Here is a 3,858-nt window from a genome sequence, read left to right on the forward strand (position 1 = left end):
CAAGTGGCTTATGAGCTGCCCCCCCTGTTACTAATGGAAGCCTGCCTCCCAGCCCATCTCGAGACCCCAGCAACAGCAGGGAGGACAGCCCACACAGCTGAGACCCACCTTCCCCTCCGTCTGTCCAGACTGCCCCTCCTGGGCCCTGAGAGCTCACTGGCAGGACCCACGCTGGTCCGTAACTGTGGGCGGGGCCCACTCCTGCTCCTTGCTTCCCTCTCTTGCTCAGATTGTCTTATTGCCGTAAATCTCCATAGAAGGCAATTGGCAAGCTTTCAAAGTCAGAGAGACTATAGAGGAAGTTCCTAAAATTAGAAAGGCACATGGTGTCTTGCAAGTCAAACCATCAGGCCTGAGTTCCCTTCAACAGCGCCTTTTTTTTTTTCCCCTTTATTTTATACATCATGGGATGATTACAAAGATTAAATATAAACACATATTTAAAGTATCAAGTACCATCGCTGTAGGTGCTAACGCATGGTAACCATGACTACAGGAGAAATCGCTTCCTAGGAAAGCTGAAGGAACACACCAGGGGACTTCCAAAAAGTTTATGTAAAATGGAACTAAAGTAGTTAATTTTGGTATAAAAAAAAATGAAATCTGTACATAGTGTCTTTCATCATATGCCCTTTCTGTGAACTTTTTTTTTTTTTGGAGAGGTTTTTGCTACAGGGCACGTGCGCTTGCAAGACAGAGAGAGACAGAGAGACAGAAAGCGAGAAATCACCCCCCAGGGGGGATGGCCACGCCACAATCCCTTCTCCTCCATTCTCCTCTTGGGATCTTAGGCACGCACACACACGTACCCAGTGTGAGTTTTAAGGCGCCAGGTCCGGGACACGAACCGCGGTCGACAACATGGAAGTCCAGCAACATAGCCATTATGCTAACTGCTGGTCCCTCTGAACTTTTTGAAGACCCCATGGATTTACTATGTTTTCTATCTGTGGAAAGTAATGAAGAGTTCTCCAAATAGACGTGTCAATGAATATCTTTAGTGTATTTATATATACATCTATATAAATCTGTATCTTATGTTTATACATTGAGATGTATATAAATGTGTGGATTTGAAAGCTCAATTGTGAAAGATAGCCAGGAAGCACTGCAGGCTAATCTCCCTGGAAAGTCTACATATATATATATGTGCTCACCAGAAAGACAGAGAAAGACTGAGAGACAGAAAGCAAGAAATCACCCCCCCAGGGGAGATGGCCATGCTGCAATCCCTTCTCCTCTTGGGATCTTGGGCACACACTCACACACACCCAGCATGAGTTAAGCCACCTGGTCCAGGACTCGAACCGCGGTTGACTACACGGGAGTCCAGCGACATAGCCATTACGCCAACTGCTGGTCCTGTATATTAATATATATATTTGGGGCGGGGAGAAACTGAATAGAAAGCACCTCGATTCTTTCTGTCTCCACTAGGTGGTGGCTGCCACAAGAGGATGCATCCACAGCCTTGGTGGCACTTCCCTTAGTTTTTTGGTGTGTCTTGGTGCTTCATGTCACTTTTTCCATGAGAGATACTAAAGGAATTTTTGTGTTTGCGTCTCTTCCTCAAATAGGAAAATCCAGTTAGCACCCACACATTGCCCATTTGGTCAAGCCCCGCCGGCCCTGGATCCCAAAGGGCTTACCCTCTGGGGATCTTGGGAAAGGAAGTTTCTAGGGAGACCAGGTTGGGTCCTTCTGGTTTTTTGTGACTCTATCGATTTTATTTCCTAAGAGAAAAATGAATTATTTTTTTCATTTTTTCCCTCTCTTCCATGTTCTTTGAAGGCTTAGAAGTTAAACCGTTCCTTTCTCTTTTTTTTTTAGACTTTTTTGTTAACGGACGCAAGCACTCACTCACCAGAGACAGAGAGAGAATGAGAAATCAGCACCTGGGGAGATTGGCCATACCACAGCCCCTTCTCCATTCCCCTCTCAGGATTTTGGGCACATACATACACACGCCCAGCATGAGTTTTAAATATCCAGGTCCAGGACTTGAACCAGAATTGTCCATGTGGGAGTCTAGCACCTTAACCACGATGCCACCTGCTGGCCCCATGGATAGTTTGTTTCTAAATGATACCTTTTTAAGATGTATATATTAAACCATGTTATAGAAAGTATGGAAATATGTAAAGATGTTTAAAGAAGAAGAAAAAAGCATTCCCAGTCTTACTGATCCAGAGGTAGTCACTGTGAATGTTTTCATATATTTATTTTCCCGTCTCCTGTGTTTTGGATTTTGGGAACCAGCAGTTAGCGTAATGGCTGTGTCGCTGGACTCCCACGTAGTTGACCGCAGTTTGTGTCCCGGACCCAGTGGCTTAAAACTCACGCCGGGCGCTTGTGCGTGTGTGCCCAAGATCCCGAGAGGAGAAGGGATTGGATTTTAATATTTTATTTTAACTTTATTTACTTATTTTTTTTTTTAATTTGACCAGAGAGGGACAGAGTGTGAGAGAGAAAAAGAGAGAAGGAAAATGAGAAAGCAAGCCGGGAGGTTCAGGACTTAAACCACAGTCAACCACGTGGGAGTCCAGCACCCTTAACCACAATGCCACCTGCCGACCCCATGCATATATAGCTTCTTAGAAAAAAAAAAAGAGGAATAAAAAGGAAAAGATCATACTGTTTACATTTATATATTCTTTTTGGGGGGAGAGGTTTTTGCTATAGGGCACGTGCACTCGCCAGAAAGACGAGAGAGACAGACAGAAAGCGAGAAATCACCCCCCAGGGGAGATAGGCACACCACAATCCCTTCTCCTCTCGGGATCTTGAGCACGCACACACACGCGCCCAGCGTGAGTTGAAGCTGCCGGGTCTGGGACTTGAACCACAGTCGACTACATGGGAGTCCAGCGACATAGCCATTACGCTAACTGCTGGTCCCCCATTTATATATTCTTGTATCCTGCTTTCTCTTTCAAGTTTTTGTCCTTATGTGGTATTTCCTTGTATCTATTCTCCAAAAGTATAATACTTTTTTGAGAGAGAGAAATTTTTGCTATAGGGTGCATTTGCTTGCTGGAAAGAAAAAAAGAGACAGAGAGACAGAATGTGAGCAGTCACCCCCCAGGGGGGTGGCCACACTGTAATCCCTTCTCCATTCTCCTCCTGGGATTTTAGGCATGTACACACATGCACCCATGTGAGTTTCAAGCCACCAAGTCCAGTACTTGAACAGCGGTTGACCATGTGGGAGTCCAGTGCCTTAATTACTACACCACCTGCCAGCCCCACTTTTTTTTTTTTTTTAATTGCTCTCTAGAGAGAAAGGTAGAGAGAGGGAGAGGGAGGAAGCACCCCTAACAGGACGTGGTAACACTGCAGTCCCTTCTCCCTTGCTCCATCCTGTGTAGATCTTGGGTACACACATATATGCACTTGGCATGTTTTTCAAGCCACCAGGGCCAGGATTCGAACCATAGTCAGCCATGTAGGAGCCGGCTCCCTTACCCACTAGGCCCAGAAGTATGATTCATTTTAATGGCTTCCCCCCATAAGGACTCATCATCTTTTATCTTAGTGGTTTCTTCCTGTTGGACCTTTGGTGGGTTGTCCCCACTGTTTTGTTATAAATAACATAAATATCCTTGTACCTAAATGTCCATGCCATTTCTAGATATTTCCTCAGGATAGCTTTTGTCAGTGGAATTATTAGATCAGAGGGTGGGAATTTGCTTAATAGTGCCAAAAGGCATCCCAGGAAAGATAGAAGGATTCCTGCCTTAACGAGTGGTGTATAAACACTCCCTTCCCCAAGTGAGGGTCATAGGTCATTGCTCCTGGTTACGGGACTCCAGTGGAACGAGGGAAGGAAATAGGTAAATGCAAGAGGCAGGTTTTCCT

This window comes from Tupaia chinensis, unplaced genomic scaffold (assembly GCF_000334495.1).
Source record: "Tupaia chinensis unplaced genomic scaffold, TupChi_1.0 Scaffold000320_1, whole genome shotgun sequence".
Classification (NCBI taxonomy): Eukaryota; Metazoa; Chordata; class Mammalia; order Scandentia; family Tupaiidae; genus Tupaia; species Tupaia belangeri.